This window comes from Meles meles, chromosome 1 (genome assembly GCF_922984935.1).
Source record: "Meles meles chromosome 1, mMelMel3.1 paternal haplotype, whole genome shotgun sequence".
In the NCBI taxonomy this organism is placed as follows: domain Eukaryota; kingdom Metazoa; phylum Chordata; class Mammalia; order Carnivora; family Mustelidae; genus Meles; species Meles meles.
In genome coordinates, this window is record NC_060066.1 from 130791672 (window position 1) to 130803122 (window position 11451).

At 39.0% G+C, this 11451-nt stretch overlaps 1 pseudogene; it reads left to right on the forward strand.

Annotated features, from left to right (window-relative positions):
* The first annotated feature begins 8846 nt into the window (after nt 1–8846).
* Nucleotides 8847–9121, forward strand: LOC123948555 (annotated as a pseudogene).
* Nucleotides 9122–11451: the final 2330 nt, after the last annotated feature.

Consider the following 11451-nt stretch of genomic DNA (forward strand, 5'->3'; position numbering starts at 1 on the left):
CCTTTGGCTATTCGGGGTCTTCTCTGCTTCTATACAAATTTTGGCATTATTTATTCCAGTTCTGTGAAAAATGTGGATGGCACTTTGATAGGGATTGCATTGAATCTGTGGATTGTTTTAGGGAGCATAGACATTTTCACAGTATTTGTTCTTCCAATCCATGAGCATGGAACATTTTTCCATTTCTTTGTGTCTTCCTCCATTTCTTTCATGACTATTCTATAGTTTTCTGAGTACAGATCCTTTGCCTCTTTGGTTAGATAGATTCCTAAGTATCTTATGGTTTTTGGTGTAATTATACACTGGGTGGACTGCTTAATTTCTCTTTCTCCTGTCACATTGTTGCTGTAGACAAATGCAAGTGATTTCTGTGTATTGATTTTATATCCTGCCACTTTACAGAATTCCTGGATGAGTTCTAGGAACTTTGGGGTGGAGTCTTTTGGGTTTTCCACAGAAAGTATCCTATTGTCTGCAAAGGGTGAGAGTTTGACTTCGTTGCCAGTTCAGACGCCTTTTATTTCTTTTTGTTGTCTGATTGCTGAGGCTAGGAATTCTAGTACTATGTTGAACAATAGTGATGAGAATGGGCATCCCTGCTGTATTCCTGGCCTGAAGGGCAAAGCTCTCGGTTTTTTCCCCATTGGGAATGATATTCGTTGTGGGTTTCCCATAGATGGCCTTTATGATGTGGAAGTATGTACCCTCTATCCCTGCTCGGTGAAGAGTTTTGATCAAGAAAGTATGCTGTAATTTGTCAGATGCTTTTTCTGCATCTACTGAGAGGATCCTATGCTTCTTGTTCTTTCTTTGATTAAGGTAGTGTATTCCATTGATTGATTTGCGGTTTTTGAACCACCCTTGCAGTCCAGGAATAAATCCCACTTGGTCGTGGTGAATCATCCTTTTAATGTACTGTTGGATCCTATTGGCTAGTATGTTGTTGAGAATTTTTGCATCCGTATTCATCAGGGATAGTGGTCTGTAATTGTGCTTTGAGTGGGGTCTTTGTCTGGTTTTGGGATCAAGGTAATGCTGGCCTCATTGAAAGGGTTTGGAAGTTTTCCTTCCAGTTCTATTTTTTTGAAAAGTTTCAAAAGAATAGGTATTAAATCTTCTTTAAATGTTTGGTAGAATTCCCCTGAGAAGCCATCTAGTGCTGGGCTCTTGTTTCCTGGGGGATTCAATTCCTTGACTGCTTCAATTTCCTTGCTGATTATGGGGCTTTTCGGGTTCCCTTTTCTTCCTGGTTCAGCTTTGGTCATTTCTATTTTCTGGGAATGCATCCATTTCTTTGAGACTGCCTGATTTGTTGACATAGAGTTACCATCATATGTTCTTATAATTGTTTGTAGTTCTTTGCTGTTGGGTGTGATCTCTCCTTCTTCATTCATGATTTTATTGATTTGGGTCCTTTCTCTTTTCTTCTGGAGAAATCTGGCCAGGGGTGTATCAATCTTATTAATTCTTTCAAAGAACCAGTTCCTAGTTTCATTGATCTGTTCTACTATTCTTTTGGTTTCTACTTCATTGATTTCTGCTCTAATATTCATTATTTCTCTTCCCCTTCTGGGTTTGGGCTTTCTATGCTGCTCTTTCTCCAGCTCCTTATTAGGATTAGGTTGTATATTTGAGACCTTTCTTGGTTATTGAGAAAGCCTTGTAGTGGTATATGCTTCCTTCTTATGACTGGCTTTGCTGCATCCCAAAGATATTGAACAGTTGTGTTTTCATTCTCCTGCGTTTCCATGAATTTTTTAAGTTCATCTTGAATTAATACTGGTTGACCCTTTCATTCTTTAGTAGGATGCTCTCTAGCCTCCATGTATTTGAGTTCTTTCCACCTTTCCTTTTGTGATTGAGTTTCATTTTCAAAGCATTGTGGTCTGAAAATATGCAGGGAATGATTCTAGTCTTTTGGGATGAGAATGAATATGGTGGCCTCCCAATCTCTGGCCCCAGAGCTGAGAGCTCGGAGCCCCACTCCTCAGTGTGCCCTCACAGAAAAGCTGTCAATCATTCATGTTTCCCTCTTTGCACTCTGTGCTCACCGGACTTGTGACCAAGGACTTCTGTCTCTGGCTGGCCCCGTTTGGAGTCTCCAAACCCAGCAGACTCCTGCAGCATACTCAGGCACCAATCCTCTTGGTGGAGGAAAGGGACTCTCTCCAGTTGTGCCACTTCTTGGGCCCCTTCTCAAAGAGTAGTGGCCAGACTGTGCTGTGGATCACAATTTATGGCAACCTCCAGCTTAAAGCCCACTCCTAGGCTCACTCTTTGCAGCCGGCTTCCCTGCTCTGACACCTGGGAGCTCTGCTGCCCTCAAGCAGAGCTTGAGGGTCATCCTGGGACCCCAAGGATCCTGACCCCGCAATGTCCTTTCAAGGGTTCCACCCCCCTGCTTAGCCTCCAGAGCGACATCCCTCACCAGAGTAGACTTCTAAAAGTTCCATTTTTTTGCTCTTTGCCCTTAGCACTTGGCGGTAGCCAGCTGACGGAGGCTTCCTCCCCCTATGGTTTATCTTACCGCCTAACGACTTGGACTCACTTTTCTGTACTTCCTACCTTTCGGAAAGTGGCCACTTTTTTGTTTGTAGAGTTGCAGCTATTCTTTTATTTCCACTTGAATTTTCAGGTGTTCAGAATGGTTTGATAGCTATCTAGCTAAATTCCTTCCAGATGAAATGAAGGTCTCCTACTCCTCTGCCATCTTGAACTCTTTTCTTCTTCTTTCTCTAGATTGCTTTAGGTATTTGGGATCTTTTGTGATTCCTTACAAATTTTAGGACAGTCTTCTATTTCTTTGAATAATGCCATTGGAATGCAGATAAGGATTTCATCACATCTGTAGATTGCTTTGGATGTGGTGTACATGTTAACATTATTAACTCTTCCCATCAATGAGCATGGCATATGCTTCCATTTATTTGTGTCATATTCCAAACCTTTGGCCCATATATTCACCCACCATCACATGCATGTTTTTCCTTTTGCCTTTTTCCACCATGTGTTGAGTATACCAGGTCTTTCTCATTCTTGGTTACTTTGATTCCAAGATTTATTTATTTATTTATTTATTTTTGCTTAAAGTAATTGTCCATGGCATTGCTTTATTAATTTCTCTTTGTGAAAGTTTGCCATCAGTATATAGAAATAGAAGTTGGGGCACTTGGGTGGCTCAATCAGTTAAATATCTGCCTTCAGTTCTGGTCATAATTCTGGGGTTCTGGGAATGAGCCCAGCATTGAGCTCCCCACTCAGCAGGGAGTCTACTTTTCCCTGACCCTCTGCTGTACCCCCTGCTTGTAATCTCTCTCTCTATGTCAAATAAATACATTCTTTTAAAAAAAGAAATGCAACAGGTCTCTGTATATTGACATTGTACCCTGCAGCTTTACTGAATTTGTTTATTCTAACAGGTGTGTGTGTGTGTGTGTGTGTGTGTGTGTGTGTGTGTGTGTATGGACTCTGTAGGGATTTCTACATATATTATCATGTCATTTGCAATTAGTGACCATTTTCTTTTCCTATTTAGATTTCATATCTTTTTGTTTTTTGTTTTTTTTGTCTTTGTCTAAATAGTTTGGTGAGGGCTTTCAATATGATGATGAATGGAAGTGGTAAGAGTGAACATTTTTATCTTGTTCTTGCTGGTAGTGGGAACGTTTTCAGCATTTCACCCTCCAGTATAACATCAGTTGCAGGCTTTTCATATAGGGTCTTTGTTTGGTTGAGGTATGTTCCCCAGTACCCAGATGGCTTACAGTGTTTATCATGAATGCATATCGAATCTTGTCAAGTGTTCTTTCTTCATCTATTGTAACAATCCTCAGATTTTTATCTTTTATTTTGTTAAGGTGGTATATGCTGTTGGTGGATGTGCAGATGTGGAATCATCTTGCATACCTGGAATAAATCCCATGGGATCCTGTTGTGTGATTCTCCTCATAGGTTGTTGAATTGATGTTGCTGATAATTTGTTGAGGATTTTTGCATCTCTGTTCATGAGTGATATTGGCCTTTCCTTTTCTTGTAGCGTCTTCATCTTGTTTTGGTAGCAGGGTACTGCTGCTTTCATAAAATGAGTTTGGACATATGCCCTTGCCTCCTATCTTTTAAACAACTTGACAAGGGTTAGTATTACTTCTTCTTCTACTGTCTGGTTGAACTCCTCAGTGAAACCGTCTGGTCTTGGGCATTTGTTTGTTGGGAGGATTTGATTATTGAATCAATGTTTTTACTAGTGATCAGTTTGTTTAGATTTTTTTTTTTCCCTTCACAGTTCAGTTTTTCTAGGTTTTGTTAGGATCTTATCTTTTTCTTCTAGGTTGTCCAAGGTGTTGGCCTCTACTTGCTCCTAGTACTCTCTTAAGATCCTTTGTATTTTTGTAGTATTCATTGTAATAGCTCATGTTTCTTTTCTTTTTTTTAAGTTTTCACATTTTTTAATATAAATTCAATTAGCCAAGGTATAGTTTTTGATGTAATGGTCAATGATTCATTATTTGCATTTAACACTCAGGGCTCATCACCACATGTCCCCTTCTTAATACCCATCACCCAGTTTTCCCACTCCCCAACCTACCTCTCCTCCAGTTTGTTTCCTATGATTAAGAGTCTCTCATGGTTTGTCTCCCTCTCTGATTTCTTCCCATTCAGTTTTCCCTCCCTTCCCCTGTGATCCTCCACACTATACATTGTGTTCCATGTGTGAGTGAAACCATATGATAATTGTCATTTTTTTCTTGACTCATTTCATATGGCATAACCCCCTCCAGTTCCATCCATGTCAATGCAAATGGTGGTTATTCATCCCTTCTAATGGCTGAGTAATATTCTATGGTATGTATGTACCACATCTTTATCCATTCCTCTGTTGAAGGACATCTCAGCTCCTCCCACAGTTCAGCTCCTGTGGACATTGCTGCTATGAACATTGGGGTGCATGTATCCCTTCTTTTCACTGCATCTATATCTTTGGGGTAAATACCCAGGAGTGCAATTGCTGGGTCACAGGGTAGCTCTTTTTTTTTTTTTTTTTTTAACTCTTTGAGGAACCTCCATGCTGTTTTCTGGAGTGACTGCACTAGATTGCATTCCCACCAACAGTGTAATAGGCCTCCCTTTTCTCCACATCCTCTCCAACACTTGTTTCCTGTCTTGTTAATTTTAACCATTGTAACTGGTGTAAGGTGGTATTTCGTTGTGGTTTTGAATTCCCTGGCAAGTGATATGGAGCATGTTTTCATGGTCTGTTGGCCATTTGGATGTCTTCTTTGGAGAAGTGTCTCTTCCTCTCTTCTGCCCATTTCTTGAGTGGATTCTTTGCTTTTTTTTTGGTGAGTTTAAGAAGTTCTTTGTAGATCTTGGATACCAGACTTTTATCTGTAATGCCATTTGCAAATATCTTCTCCCATTCTGTAGGTTGCCTCTTAGTTTTATTCATTGTTTCCTTTGCTGTGCAGAAGTTTTTATCTTGATGAAGTCCCAGTAGTTCATTTTTGCTTTTGTTTCCCTGGCCTTTGGAGACATGTATTGCAAGATGTTGCAGTGTCCAAGGTTGAAGAGGTTGCTGCTTGTGTTCTCCTCTAGGATGTTGATGTGAGACAGGAATCAATTATCTTTCTTGCCTGATGTATTTGAGTCTTCTCTCTTTCTTGGTGAGTCTAGCTGAAAGTTCATCAGTTTTATCTTTCCAAAAAAGGCAGCTCTTATTTTCATTGACCTTTTGTCTTTTTTGTCTCCATTGGATTTATTTCCACATTCCTTATTACTTCCTTATTTCCACTGTTATGGAGCTTTGCTTTTATTTTTTTTTTCTTCCCACTTCTTTCCCATGTAAAATTAGGTCAGTTACTGGAGAACATATACATGGTATCTTTGTATGATACCTCATATTTGGAATGATTTCTCATGAGAGTTGTGTAGAAATCTCATGGGAAGTGCTCAAGTTCTCACGAGATTTGCCCTGAGATCTCACGAGATTTGCACCAAGATCTCTTGATATCTGGACTGAGATCTCATGGGGCTTAACTGAAATCTCACGAGATTTGGGCCAAGATTTCATGAGATTTGGACATAGATCATGAGTTTCCCTGAGATGTCATGATATTTGAAATGAGTTCTCACGAGATTTCTACCCAAATTAACAGTGTTTCCCTAGCATCTCCTGAAGAAATGTCCCTGTTTGTCAGATCAAGTGGTACAAGTTAGTATGTAGCTGCAACTTTGTAGTCTAAGTATCAAAATGTGGAAAACAGTGACCCGTAATATTTGGCAAATATGTTGTCTATTATTTAGGAATTTCTCTTTCCTTGTGTACACACACACACACACGCACACACACCCTTAATGGAACATATTCACATAAAAGTTTATTAGTATTCCAGAAAATTCTACAGCTAAGCAAGTCAGTTTTAAAATATTCTTAAGTCTTTAAAATAACCAAAGAGCAATTAAAGAGTCTTCAAATTCTGTCTTTGAAAGAGAATGCTTTTTTTTTTTTAAGATTTTATTTATTTGACAGAGAGAGGCACAGTAAGAGAGAGAATACAAGCAGGGGGAGTGGGAGTGGGAGAAGCAGGCTTCCTGCCAAGCAGGGAGCCTGATGTGGGGCTCGATTCCAGGACCCTAGGATCATAACTGGAGCCGAAGGCAGATGTTTAATGACTGAGCCACACAGGTGCCCTGGAAGAGAATTCTTAATATTAAAAAAATTATTGATCTGATGAGGGCACGTTTCATTTATGTTTCTTGGAACTCTAGTTACATGGTCTTTCTGCTTCAAAACCTTCCATTCTGACAAATAACAGTTTGTTTTATTAAAAGACTCCAGGAGTCATAAAAAGAGCATTATAGATCAAAATCCCAATGTAATATATACTCTTATTTTCCACTGGTTTCCCCTATGTTCCTTTATTTTCTCTTGTTCTTATTTGAATAAATGGGTCTCACAAAGTAGATGCTTGTTTGCTTGATAGATTACTATAGTACTGTAGTCTTGTCAGAATTTATGGGAAGAAGCATGACTAAATTATCATTGGTTCTGTTGTTTTAATACTTTGTAAAAGATGATGCTTGGGGTGCCTGGCTGGCTCAGTCAAGAGAGCATGTGACTCTTGATCTCACGGTCATAAGTTTGAGCCCCATGTTGGGTGTAGAGATTATGTAAAATAAAAAACTTTTAAAAAATCATGCCTTATAAAACAGAGTAATAACTATCTTAGCATTTTGTGTTTAAAACCATTATCTTTCTCTAAATATATGACTATGTATTAATAATGTTATGATGGAATAGAGTGAAAGGGAAATGGAGCTATCTAGGTACCCTGCTACTTTTATTACCTCTCTTCCTCTCTACCTCCATTCACTGCCTATCTGAAGATGCATTAAGCAATAATAAAAATTGCTTTCATATTTTTGGTGTCCTCCTACAAACATAATTTTCTGTTACTACCATAAACTTCTTTTTAAAAGGAAGCAGAAGAACCCAGTGGTCAAATTTGGAGGCCAGATCTATCTGAGTTGGAATTGAGCTCGGCTAATTTCCCAGCTGGATAGCTTTGACACATCCCTTACTCTCTTTAAACTTTGGTTCCTTCTGTGCATTAAATAGGAATGTCTACTGTGATGGTTAATTTTATGTGTGAACTTGACTGGGATACCTAGACATTGACCAAACGTTGTGGATGTGTCTGTGAGACTGTTTCTGGATGAGATTAACATTTGAATCCATAGACTAAGGAAAGCAGGTTGCCCTCTCCAGTGTGGGTGGCATTATCCCATCTACTGAAGGCCTGACTAGAATAAAAAGGTGATCCCCATTTCTTTCTTGCAACATGGTATTATACATATTTCCTCATATCATGAACCACTTTTCTACTTTCAGTTTCTATGATTTTGACTACGTTAGCAATTTCATCTGAGTAGAATATACAGTATTAACTGTTCTTTTGTGACTGTTTTATTTCACATAGCACAATGTTCTCAAGTTTTATCCATGTTGTAGTATGTTACAGAATTTCCTTTTTTAAAGGTGGTATAATATTCCATTGCATGTATACACTACATTTCCTTTATCCATTCATCTGTCAGTTTTGGTTGCTTCTATCTCTTGGCTATTGTAAATAATGAAGCAATGAATGTGGGTGTGCAAATATCTCTTTGAGATCCTGCTTTGAGTTCTTTCAAATTACATTGTATTTGTAATATGCTATTATACCCCCTCTTACCTGGCCATCCCAATTGGTGTTCTCCTAGATTTGTTTGCTTTTTCTAAACATAAACATTGTAATTGGACTTGGGGCCATGGATTCTGATGAACTAAATCCCTGTGGGACCTCAGAATGCACACCTGGGCACCAAGCACCCGGAAAACACACAATGATAGAAGGAAAAGAGAAACCAATTTGTGTAACGTTATAAAATGAGATACCTAACTTTGCGTGAAGAATGAAGCCGCTTATTTACCTTGCCTTCACTGTAAAATTTCCTTCTCCTTGATTTTGTCTATTTCTCAGAAGAAAACCCTTTCAGAGTTAGCTAACCTTCTCCCTATGATCATATGGCAATTATTTCCATTCCCATCTTCTCCTTTTTTGGCTTTACTATTGGAGGGTAGTAATAAGAACTAACCTCTTTTGAATACTTCTATCAGACACTGATATATATATATATTTGTATGTTAACTCTTTTGTATGATAACTCATTTAATCCTCACAAAAGCCCATGAAGAGGTCTTGTTTTTAGCTACCTTTTGTCAATAAGAAACTGATGCACTGAGAGACTGAATTTTCCAAGGATATTCAGGTGTGTAAAGATATAGGCTAGGGCTTATGGCAGACAGGATGGAGATGACTTTAGAGCAGCACTTAGAAGACAGAGTGAAGAATCCATCCATTGTTAGGGATCTGTGCACAGATTCACAGGGGCTTGATCTGGGCTGCCATGGGGCCCTGTCAGATGAGCATGCTGGGGTGATATCTCTTCTAGCCCAGCAAGCAGCTAAGCTAACCTCACACCCCACTGACATTCCTGTGGTTGTCAAGAATCGAATAATGGGAACCATATGATCCAGGAACATGATGGCATCACAGTGGCAGTGCACAAAATGGCCTCTTGACATCTCGCAGCAGTTCTCCAGCAGCCTGTCATAGGAGTTAAATCCTGTCTATGTTAATTATCTTACAAAAGTATGAAGTTCCAACAGTTAGGCCATTTGTTTAGGTGTATTGGGCAATTTTCTATTAATTTTAGAGTAAGCTGTTTTGGGATACTCAGTGGACAGACCTATCAAAATATTAGAGAAGACCATGTTTTGGGGCACCTGGGTGGCTCAGTGGGTTGGGCCTCTGCCTTTGGCTCAGGTCATGATCTCAGGGTCCTGGGATCGAGCCCTGCATTGGGCTCTCTGCTCAGTGGGGAGTCTGCTTCTTCCTCTCTCTCTGCCTGCCTCTCTGTCTACTTGCGATCTCTCTCTCTCTGTCAAATAAATAAATAAAATCTTAAAAAAAAAATGGGTGCCTGGGTGGCTCAGTGGCTTACAGCCTCTGCCTTCAGCTCAGGTCATGATCCCAGGGTCCTGGGATCAAGCCCCACATCGGGCTCTCTGCTCCACAGGGAGCCAGCTTCCTCCTCTCTCTCTGCCTGCCTCTCTGCCTACTTGTGATCTCTGTCTGTCAAATAAATGAATAAAATCTTAAAAAAAAAAAAAAGAAAAGACTATGTTCTGAAACATGGTTCAGGTCACTTTGTATATAGAATTTTGTGATGTTCAATAAATTGGTTGGAGGAAGAGACAAGTATATAAAAATATAGTGATAGGTACACAGAAAATTGAGCAAATAAAAAAGTACACTTAACTCCAGGAAAAAAACAAAAAAGTACAAAAAGAAAGGAATGTAATTATTTCTATTATTTGGTTCAGCTATGAGTAATATTTGCATAATAAACACTAATGATTTAAGAAAAATTATGACATAACTATATTGGGAGGACAAGGGGAGCGGAGGTATATGGTCGTGAGTAGGTGGTTTAAGACCACAGAACTTTCATCATTCGTGTATGAAATCAATAGATTGTTCTGAAATTGGTGTATGAAATAGCAATATAAGCATATTTTTGGAAATATAACAAAAAAGAGTTAAAATAGTTGTGTCAGTTTCTTAGAGCCATATGATGGGATTCTGCCAGACATGTTTAAGTAAGAAGGAGTTTTAGTTTATAGAACAAGTCCTAGAACTATACCATAGAACTGGCCTGGTTAGGGGGCTGCTGCAGTTGCCCCCAGAACCAGCTGCATCCACTGTGGTCAGGAAACTCAATCTGCTAAAACTAACCCCAGAATGTATTGCCTCTGCTGTACTTCGCCAGCAAATTGGACTCTAGACGCTCAGATGATTTCCTCACATTCTTTTCTTCTAAACCAAGCACATGAACTTTACTCACATTCCCCATTTCTGTAGTAAGGGTGGCTGGGATTTTTCTCCTAATTCTACTTTGGTAAAGTGGGGTTCACTAATTGGGGGTTGTCAAACTATGGAGAGTGCTTTTCGTGAATATAGGCATATCTATGTTTGTAAATTCACAGACCATCTTCAGAAGGACACATGTAGAATTGGCACTAGTGGTTGACTTCATACAGGAGAACAAAATGGCTGGAGGTGAGGTTAAGTGGGATTCATTATCTTTTGAATTTAGTTCTATGTGCTTATAGTACGAATTCAAAGACCAAATATAGGGGCACTTAGGTGGCTCAGTTGCTTGAGCATCCGACTCTGGATCTCAGCTCAGGTTTTGATCTAAGGATCATGAGTTCAAGACCCATGTTGGGCTCCACACTGGGTGTGAAGCCTACCTAAAATAAATAAAAATGTATAGCATTAAAAAACAAAAGACAAAAAAAATATAATTTTTTTTAAACCTAGAATTATCTCCTATCTATGAAGGCTGAAGAGATAAAGAATGAGAGATAAGTAAATTTGAAGCCTGAATGCAGTAGTGCTTGGAGCTCCTCAGTTACCGGTACTCATCTACATCTTCACTTTTCCTGTTTTGTGAAGGATATTACCTTTAGTTTCATATTTATAGATCTGTGGTTTACCAATTAGGTTTTTTGTAATGCCAAACATTCTCATATTTTCAAGGTTCTCTGCTTGGAATAGATGCATTATATTCTATTAAATATTCAAAATGTGTAAGTTATGAAAAGTGGAAGGACTTCCAATAAGTTATTTTTTTCAGGAGTCTAGACTAGTTACGCCTCAGAGTTTTATAATGGCTGTATGCAGCCTTGGCCGTGTGCAGAACGCATGCACATGTTATCTATTACTTGATCCTTTGCACAAGAGCTCCATGTGGTCCTTGCTATTCTTAGCTTTGTCCAAGATCTAAAATTAGAACTAGGCTAATATTACATTTCACTTGATTACCATTCTGACCAAGGATTTTAAT